This window comes from Orycteropus afer, unplaced genomic scaffold (genome assembly GCF_000298275.1).
Source record: "Orycteropus afer afer isolate SDZICR_OR568_19922 unplaced genomic scaffold, OryAfe1.0 scaffold00081, whole genome shotgun sequence".
NCBI lineage: Eukaryota > Metazoa > Chordata > Mammalia > Tubulidentata > Orycteropodidae > Orycteropus > Orycteropus afer.
Window position 1 is genome coordinate 1,693,835 of NW_006921668.1, and position 10,431 is coordinate 1,704,265.

General features: G+C 39.0%; 1 pseudogene; it reads right to left on the bottom strand.

Annotated features, from left to right (window-relative positions):
* Positions 1–4,112: 4,112 nt before the first annotated feature.
* On the bottom strand, positions 4,113–9,303 carry LOC103197606 (annotated as a pseudogene).
* Between the last annotated feature and the right edge of the window lie 1,128 nt (positions 9,304–10,431).

Consider the following 10,431-nt stretch of genomic DNA (forward strand, 5'->3'; position numbering starts at 1 on the left):
TGTGCTATTTAGCTAAAAGGTGATCTCAGCAGCTAATTTTGTTTCAAGGTTTAAAGAGTATTTATCTCAGAGCAAATATAAGGAGCTCTGGTGAGACAGGTGTTAAAGCATTCTGCTACTAACCAAATGGTTGATAGTTCAAGGACAGTAGCTACTTTGTGGTAGATAGATGAAGCAGTCTGCTTCCATGAAGATTTACAGCTTTGGAAATTCTAAAGGGGAGTTTTACTCTGACCTGTAGAGTGGCTATGAGTTGGAATTGACTCTCTGGCAGTGGGTTTGCTTTTTTGGTTTTTCTCAGGGCAGTAGTCTCAGAGAGTCCTCCAATTCCAACTTGTCCAGTAAATCTGTGGTTTTATTTATTTATTATTTTTAGTAATTTGTGGTTCAGTTCCACATTTTTCTCCCTTTCTCTCAGGGTCCATCTATTGTGGACTTGATCAAAATGGTTGTTGGTGGTAGCTGGGCACTGTCTAGTTCTTCTGGTATCAGGGTTAATGAGGCCAAATTCAATATCCATTCTTAATTGCTCTGTGGATTTAAATATATACTTTATATTTAAGCAATACCTTTTTAAAGTTTCTACTAAATCAAGAATATTGAATTTTATCAACTATCTGCAAATGCTATTTTAAATCATCTTAGAAGAATAAATAAAATAATCAATGTGAATACTTGTCCAATCCTATGAGAGAAACTAATTCATGGATTGACAATGCCAATCTGAGACATGACTACTACTATAATATCAGGGATACTTTGATATAAATTCCATTTTAAACTAAATGCAATAATTTTTAAATGCTGTGTTTGAACCACCAGCCTTCTGGTTAGCAGTCAAATGCCTTAGGCACTACACTCAGAGGCCCCCTCCCCTTTTTTTTTTTTGGTTTTATGTGAATTTTCTATTTATGTTAGAGTTATAGACCATTGAAGACATTGATCTTGATAAAATTATTTCTAATGGTTTATCTGTATGTTGTTTGTTGTTGTTATGTGCTGTCAAGTAGGACTCAATTCTTCTCTGGTTGCCGAGGCAGTATCACTACGGAAGTAGGTTGTCCAACCTTCCTTCCGAGAAGTGGCTGGTGGGTTGTAACTGCCAGCCTTCTGGTTAGCAGTCAAGTGCCTTAGGCACTATGCTACCAGAGCTCCTGTTTATCTGTATAGTCTTTTAAAATTTCTATTAGTTTTCATATACTTTTTGGGTATTTGTGTTTCAAATAATGAGAGTTTTATTTCTTTTCTAATTCTTTTACTTTTTTTTTTTTTAAATAAGTCAATAATCACTTTATTTATTTTAACTTTTTAATTGTGATTTGAGTGAAATTTTAGAAAACAAATTCATTTTACATTCAATAGTTCATATACATTTTGTTTTGTGCCACTGGTTATATTCTCCACAGCATAACAGCTTTCTTTCCACATCCTCCCTATGGTTATCCTTTCCTTGTGTCCTTCTTGTCTATGCATTCCTGCCTCCTTACTTTTCTCCCTGTGCAAATGTAGCCCTTCTGATCTTCCATTGTAGATTGTTGTAAGGAGTGCAACTCCCTCGTGTAGATGGTCAGCTCCTATGTCTGTCTACTGTTTGGCTGAGAGGTCAGCCATGGGAGTAAGTTCAATTCAGGCAGAAAGGTAACTAGGGCCCATGGTCTTAGGGATTTCACCAGTCTCCATCAGATCAGTGAACATGGCCTTTATTATTATTATTATTATTATTTTGAGTTTTGTTCCACATTCCCCACCCCCCCACACTCTATCAAGGATCTCCGATTTTGATCCGTTTCTGAGAGATTGGTATAAGTAGCTGGGCACCATATCCTTTGTCTGGTCTTGGGGTCATCTAAGCTAAAGTTCTCATGATCCATTAGTCCTTTGGACTACTGTTTCTATGTGTCTTTGATTTTCTTCACTTTTCTTTGTTCTGGACAAGGAGCGACCAATAGTTGCATCTTGGATGGCTGCTCGCAAGCTTTTAAGATGCCAGTTTCTACTCACAGAAGATGTAGAACAGTATTTTTGTATTCCATGTTTGCACATTGAGCTTAATGTTTCCTGCAACCATTGTCCCCAGCCCACATGCCTAGTGACTCACTCCCTCAAGGTGTTTAGTTGCGGCTAAGAAATTATTATAACTTTGCCTTCTGTTGGGTTTAAACTGCATATGGATATTTTTATAGCACATACAAATACATATGTAGGAATATTGTCTGCCAAACCTATGTATAGTCATGGATATATTCCCATTCACTTATCCACACCTGATCTTCTTATCTGTCTATGTATCCACTCTTTCACATTTTATTTCTATCACATTTTTCACATCTTTCTTTATTTCTTTCACATTTTCACATTTATATTCTTTCACATATTTAATCTTTCACATTTTAGTCATTTTTCTTGCCTATATTGGTTAGCATTTCTAGGTCAATGTTGATAGAAGTGGTGACAGAGTACATCCTTGATATTCAATCTCACAGTGATTACCTGAGTGTTTTGATCATGAATAAGAGTTTAATTTCATATGATATTATTTTCACCATCTGTAAAGATAGTCATATTATTTTCCTCTTTTTTATTAACATGAGAAATTATACTATTTGATTTTGAACTATTAAATCAAACTGTCATGTATTGTCACTTTTACATACCACTGGATTTGAGATAATAACTTTTTGTTAAGGATCCCCCCCCCCCATCTTCATGAAGGAGCTCCGGTAGCATAGTGCCTAAGGCATGTCACTACTAACCAGGAGGCTTGTGGTTCAAACCCACCAGCCACTCCTCAGAAAGAAGGTTGGACAATCTACTTTTGTTGAGATACCACCTTGGAAACCCAAGGGGGGTTGTTATGAGTCAGATCTGACTCCACGGCAGTACGTCATCTTTGTATCTTCATGAGGGATATTGGCTTTTTTTTTTTTTTTCTTTCAAGGAATAATGCTTTGAAAGAAAGAGGAGAAATAGGGATAGCTGCAGGGAGAAGGGGGATCAGGAAAGAAGGTTTTTTTTTTTTTTATATTATAAGAAAAGTCTGCAGAATTTTTTACAAATAGAATTCAATTTTGTAACACAGCTTTTCAATTATTTATTTATTTAGTTAGTTATACAGTAGGCTTTATTGGGAAAAGTTAGTGTAAAAACATTCATATTTAAAAATTTAAATAAGACAATAAAATTATATTTTTTCAGCTATAATAATCACAAATAAGATGATGCCTAAATTATTACCTAACCAAACCAAACCAAACTCACTGCTATGGAGTTGGATCCAACTCATAGAGACCCCTCCTTGGGTTTCCTGAGGCAATATCACTGCAGAAGTAGATTGCCCAACCTTCCTTCTGGGGAGTGTCAAGCTTCTGCTGCAAGTCCAAGGCAGGAAACATTGCAATTATTAGAAATGAGCCCAATGAAGATTTGGATTTGAAGTTGGAAGAAAAGGAAGAAACACATGTTCTGATTACAATACCACAACATTCTAGCCTGAAAAAAGCAATTTATTAATATCTTGTAGCAGAGTACATTAATAATATTAACCATGCATTAAAATTCTCATTTTATGTCATAAAGAGAGCAAGGATTTTTCTTCATGATGCATTATCTTTTCCTCAGTTTCATATGGTTTGTTCCTCTGAAGATCTTTCTGGGAATGTTCCTTTTCCAGGGACTGCTTCCTAAGACACACCTGCTTGCTTACCATGGATAATATTTGGTCATTTAATACCAGGCAACTGCCTGAGCCTGGGACTCATGGAAGCACCCTGTCCTGAACTTGGATCCTCTTCCCTCAAACCCAGAGTGTCACCAGTGAGAATAGGCATCACGACATGACCAACAGGATTACTAACAAGTTAATTATGGGATTCTTTTTGGTTATGGAATTCTTATTTTTATTTATGCTTATGAAAAATGTAGATAGAAACATGCTCCTGAATTCTAAAAGCATTTTTGACAGACTCGAGCACAAAAATGTTCTCGCAAAACTCACCATCTCACTAGTATTAATATTTGCCTGTACCCCTGTGTAATCTAACATGAGTCAAAAAATACGTTTGAGTGAAGAATAGTGACTGATATTTTGGAGTTTTGACAGGTAAGGCAGGTGATTAGGAAGACTTAGATGCTGCCATAGCTTTGAATTCACTGAAGGCCTGCATGGAATTCATGTTCTTTTGAGATGCCAGTTTGATCTTGGTCTGTATCTCACTCTATTTATCTCTCTTCACCAAGGACTTTTTCTCACATGCCTTCATCTTCCATGACACAGCAGGAAGGTTGAGGGAAGCCATGACCTGAACTTCTGGTATTTGATGGAAGCTGTGTAGGATGCTTTTCCCACCTGCACTGCAGCATTCATCCAGTTATGGCTGCCTGGATCAGTGACATGGTTCTGTCCACCCCCAATAGAACAAGTTCTCCACTGTGGTTCTGCACCTTGGCCTTGATTTTGCTGCACATATTGAGCAGCTGGCAGTAGAGAGCAATGAGCTGCAGGTAGGCCAGCAGGTTCTGTTGCAGGCCAAGTCTGGTCAATTGTCTGTGACGATATGGCCAAGCCTACTTAACCTGGAATCTGCCTCAGCAATTTTCTTGGTGGCACTGATCACATCTGAGGTATTTTAGTGGTCCTTTAACTCAGGAAAAATCAGTTATTTCTATTATAGTTATGTACATATACTTGGCCAGCGCAATGATATTCCATTTGGATACTTTGGCATCCAGTTTGCTCTTTTCTTTCTGGTAACTGGCCATTTTTCCACAATCTTTACTTTCTGCTCCTGGGGAAGCTGAGCCATGGTAGCCCTGGTATTTTGGTCAATGATCAGCTGACCATCTTCTGTCTGGACACTTGATCTACTTCTGACATCAAAATTTTCCATCTCAGAATCAGAGTCATGCAACTCCTCAGGGGTCCTTCTTATCAATACTGCTTTTCTAATGTTGCAGATGCCATTGTACACCGGGTAGGAGGCATCAATAAACTCACTCTCATCTGTGGGGTGGGCATAGTCTGTGTGGAGGGCTTCCATGGATGATTCCATTTACTCCATGACATGTGTCATGACTGTGTTGGAAAGCAGCTTGGTGGCCTTCAGCACCTTTTCTGTGTAGACCTCTTGTTCATAGATATCCCTCTCTGAGATGACCATGAGAATGACCTGGGTTGCTCGGCCTTGAATTGCACTGCTGTGCACTATAGTCCATCAACATCTTTCTCTTGCAGAGCAAAGATGCTTTTGTTCACATATTCCAAAATATGATTCTCTGAGACAACCAAGAATTCATCAGTGGAAGTAATGTCATCTACAACATCTGTGAATATTTTGCCCACTGTTTTTTGAAAAGATCCATGTTCTCTTGGGCCAGTTTACTCTGTGGTTTTGCTGTTAGTGCCAGTGCAACATTGATAACCTGAGGACACAGGGCTTCAAATTGGCTTGTGGACATTCAAACAAACTTCACACCTTCTTCACTGTTTAATATGGGACAGGCCAGATTGGCAACCTCAATTTGTTGGCACGCTCATGGAAAACTTGGGCATTCTCCTTAACTTCTTTTCTTTTTCATTCACATTCTTTGCAGCATTGATCAACACTAAAATTGGAACATTGCTTTCCAGGAAAGAATCCGAAATGTGGTCCATGACACGTTTTGTGGAGTTGTTTACTTAAGTTTCTGGTCTTCTTGGTCATTTTATTTTGCATAACTGAGAACATAATTTCTTTATTTATGGTCCAGTGTTGTCCATGTGTTCAAAGAGCAGCTGCTGCAGGGCCTGGGGGTCTGTATTACACTTTGCCACAATTCTTGCACGGATCATCATGTGAGCAGGGTGAATCTGCCATCAGGGCAGCTCAACTAATGATGCTCTCCAGGCATTCCTCAAGGGAAGACCAGAAGTGTTTCTCACTGAAGCTCAAGGGGTACACTACGATTTGTTTGTCAAAGCTATTGAGCACATAAGCCAGTTCTCCACCACTGCCCTGGTACTGGGAATCATTGTCTGATGTGATGGCCTGGGCAGCATTGGAAATGCCTATGACTGCCTGCTGCAGCTACTTGTATTTTAGGTCTATATTGACTACCAAGAGCTCTGGTGGTGCAGTGCCTAAGGCATTTGACTGCTAACTAGAAGATTGGCTGTTCAAACCCATCAGTCACTCCATAGAAGGAAGATGAGGCAATCTACTTCGGTAAAGATTTACTGCCTTGGAAATCCAATGGACGTCACTATGAGTTGGAACTGATTTGATGGCAGTGAGTTTGGCAGTGAGTTTTAGATTGACCTTATAGGCTGCGGCATCAGGTGCTCTAGGTATGCCTGGGATGCACTATAGAGTATCAGAACATTTTTCTGAAGGATTTCTCTGGCTGCAGCCATCTAATCAGATGGCTCACACCTCAAGTTCCTGTTGTCTATTAGCTGCCATAATGCTCATGTATTTACTTCAGATTTCTGAGGCTTATAATATATACTTAAGTCTTGATCAGTGCCAGCATTCCTTAGTTTCAAGATACCATCTTCCACACCTTTCAGCTGAGCAAGTAATTTGTAGACATCCACCATGTCAGCCAAAATCAGTGTCCCCGTAACAGCAGAGAGTGAAACTTCAGCTGCTGAGACCAAGTGGCTATGCTTTACAGAATAGCAGGGATCATCTGCAGACTCCCCAGTTGCACTCTAAATCAAGTCACTTTGTTTATGAACCTCTACAGCAGTGATGAGCTCTTCATGGAGAAACTGACTCTCATTTGCAATTTTCTCCAAGAAATTCTCAGTTGCTTGTTCAATAGATGCAGCTAAAATGGGCTTTCTTAGCGTGACTCCACTTCTTATTAGAGGGCCCCTTACTATTGGTGTTTACCAGGGGTGTAACCTGTGTAATGAGAGTCTCCAACAGTCTTTCAACTGCCAGAGTCCTGATCTCTAGACTTTCTGTGCCCTATTTGAAATTATATTCCCTGCATGGACATTGGTCACTTCTGCTGTGAGAAGGGGTGGATCCAATGACAGAAGGCCAAGACCACTGCTTTGTCTCTCTCTTGTTCAGCCTGGAGGAGGAAAGGGTCAACGATATATTTTTAAGAGCAAAATGAAGGGGAGGAGCTACTCCTTGGAGTACTAACTGGTTAATAACCTGCCAAAGGAAAGTCTATTCCTTAGCCCTGCTGCAATTAATACATCACTGGTCTTTTTGGCCCTCTCATCAAGTATGAATATGAGGCTGAGTGGGAAGAAAAAAAAAAAAGTACTTCTTTTTTTACTTTCTTTATTCTTTTCTGTCTATGATAGCTAGGGCTGGTGAAACAGCTCTATTATAATTTGAGGTCATATGCAAACTACTTTGTTAAGTGCTTTCTTAAAGAGATATATTAGGAGAGAAATTAAATTTCTACATATTTAATTAACATATACTCAAAAGACAGTGTTGGTATATATAACATCCTTACTATCTAAATTCCTAAGCCATTAATTAGTATTTTCAAAAACGTATTCTTAGAAATAATCTTGTTTTGCCAAAAGTTAGAGTACATTTCAAAGACTTCAGTACACTATGAAACTTCTACCTGCAATCGTTGAATGTGTTATAAATCTGGTAAACATTTCTACCCCTCTTTCCTATACTAGGAGCTCTGGTGGCACAGTGCCTAAGGCAATTAACTGCTTACCAGAAGGTTGGAAGTTCAATCCCACCAGCCACTCTGCAGAAGGAAGACTGGGCAATCTATTACACTGAAGATTTACCACCTCATAAACTCAATGGGTGACACTATGAGTCAGAATCAACTTGATAGCTGTGGGCAGTGGGTTTGGATTTCCTTTTTTTTTTTTTTTTTTGGTTTTCTACATAGAGCTGTAGTGATCTGTTGCCAATCAAACTGACAGATGCAATTCTAGAGACATGCAGATTGTCTCCACTTTGTAGATGAGCAAATAGCCAAACAATTTGAGTTAATGCCATGTAGAGACTCTGTGCTGCATCTGCTGCAGAGAAGGGTTAAGTAGCAAAGCTGAGAAACAGGAGGCTCTATTTGGGTAGATGCCAAATCTTGACTTGTATGTTTAACTTTAAGGATTATAATGTTTTATTTAAAAATTAAAGATTCATTACAACTTGCCATTTAAAAATCATATTCCTTATTTACTGATTCTGTGGTACAAGAAGGGGAGCCATGGTGGTCCAGTGGTTTACTTCTCTCCATGCAGGAGACACATGTTCGATTCTCAGACAAATCATCTCATGCAATGCAGTGATGCTGAACAGGTTTCAGTGAAATTTCCAGACTAAGACAGGATGTAGGACTGGGAAAGATTTTGTTCCATTGTGCATAAAGTTGCCATGGATCAAGTGCTGACATGATGGCAGCTAACAATAACTGACTTAAGAACAGGATGAAATATTAGCAAAGAGCAATAATGACCAAGGCAAAAAATCTTTAACACTTTAGAGTGATATCTTTTAAAGTACTGAATCATTCTTCTTCTTCTTTTTTTTTTTTTTTGTCTCTGAGGATGCAGAAAACTCATCAAATAACAGACTAGATTTTCACTTAACAGTTTTTTTTTCCAGACAAGATTTGACTGAGCCACAATTTATTTATTTTCAAAGTTTATAGAGAAAATTGGTTTTCCATTGAATAATCCATGTGTGTTCTATTTTGTGACTTTCACTCCTATCCCCACATTATAACAGCATTTTTCCCACTTCCTCCCTATGCCCAGCCCTTCCTTGAATTCTTCAATTCCCTCTCCCAATTTCCTAGCCTACGGCACTTGACTGCTAACCAGAAGGCTGGCGGTTCAAACCCACCAGCCACTCCTTGGAAGGAAGGTTGGGCAATCTACTTCCATAGTGATACCGCCTCGGAAACCCAAGGAGGGGTCGCTATGAGTTGGGTCCGACTCGATGGCACATAACAACAACAACAACAACATCCCTGGGTAAATGTTGTCCTTTTGATCTCATATGCTTGATTGTTTTAATGAATGCATACCCTCCTGATATTACTGTTCACCTTATAAGTCAATCTATTATTTGGCTGCCAGTTGAATCATGGGAGTTCAGTTCAGTTCCTAGTTTCAAGGGTGTCTAAGGGCCATAGTCTCAGTGGTTACATTAGTCTTCATCAGATCATTAAGCCTGGTCTTTTATATGATTTTGCATTTCGTTCCACATTTTCCTCCATTCTATCTCAGACCTTATACTGTAATGTAATACCTTTCAGAGAAACCATCAATGGTAGCAGGACACCATCCAGTTCTTGTCTCAGAGTTGTGGAGGTTGGGGTAGACATGCTCCATTAGTCCTTTGTATTAACTGTTTCTTGAGGCTTTGATTTTCTTCCCTCTTCTTGCTCTGGATGGGAAGAGTCCAATTATTGCACCTTAGCTGGCCACTCAGAAGCTTTTAGGAATCCATTTGCTACTCACCAAGGTATGATAATAGAACATTGTCTTTGTGAACTATGTTATTCTTGTTGACCATTGTGTCACCTAAGACTATGGTCCTGAGCTTCCATACCAAGGGATTCATTCCCTCAAGGTTTTTGGTTATGACTGGAGTGTAGACACATATTAATTTGGGTAAATGGGAAGGCAATATACAATAAATGGGAGATTCACACGAAATTATCAAAGCACTGGGAGAGATAGGGAAGAGCAAAGCAGTTAAGGATAACAAAGGTGAACAGTATTACACACACAATCCTGCAATAATTTAGGAGTTAACTCATAGAGAGACACTCAAGCTAAACAGGGGTGTGAAGGCATTTGGGACTATACCCACAAATATATATAGGTTTGACAGAGCTATCTCTATGTATGTATTATGATAGTTTGACGAGAAATGGTGTGGCATTCATCATCACAAAGGACGTTTCAAGATCTCTCCTGAAGTACAATGTTGTCAATGATAAGATAATATCCATACGCCTACAAGGAAGACCCATTAATATGCCTATTATTCAAATTTATGCACCAACCAGCAATGCCAAAGATGAGGAAATTGAAGATTTTTATCAACTTCTGCAATCTGAAATTGACCAAACATGCAATCAGGATGTGTTAATTGTCACTGGTGACTGGAATGCAAAAGTTGGAAACAAAGAAGAATCACTGGTAGATGGAAAATTTGGCCTTGTTGACAGAAATAATGCTGGAATTCGCATGGTGGAATTTTGCAAGACCAACGACTTATTCATTGCAAACACTTTTTTTCAACAACACAAATGGTGGTTGTTCATATGGACTTCACCAGATGGAACACACAGGAATCAGATTGACTACATCTGTGGCAAGAGGCAATGGCAAAGCTCAATATCTTCAGCCAAAACCAGACCAGAGCTGATTGTGGAACAGACCATCAACTGCTCATATGCAAGTTCAACTTGAAGTTGAAGACAATTAAAACAAGTCCACGAGAG